We start from the raw sequence: 225 nt of genomic DNA on the forward strand, positions 1-225 counted from the left end.
ACTCAAGCAGATATCAAAATCAGGTTGCAATTAATCAAAGCAAATGGGCATTGATCAGAACTAATGAAGGCTTGATAGCTAATTGGCTGCTTGATCAAATGCTTCAAGTTTTAATTACGATATAAAAGAAAATCAGTCTAGGATGATTATGAATGTGTTAGAGTTTGAAATTAATTATTCATCTTCTCCGTTTAATCAAGATATTAGCGTCGAGCTTTGTTAATG

This window comes from Penaeus monodon, chromosome 30, assembly GCF_015228065.2.
Source record: "Penaeus monodon isolate SGIC_2016 chromosome 30, NSTDA_Pmon_1, whole genome shotgun sequence".
NCBI lineage: Eukaryota > Metazoa > Arthropoda > Malacostraca > Decapoda > Penaeidae > Penaeus > Penaeus monodon.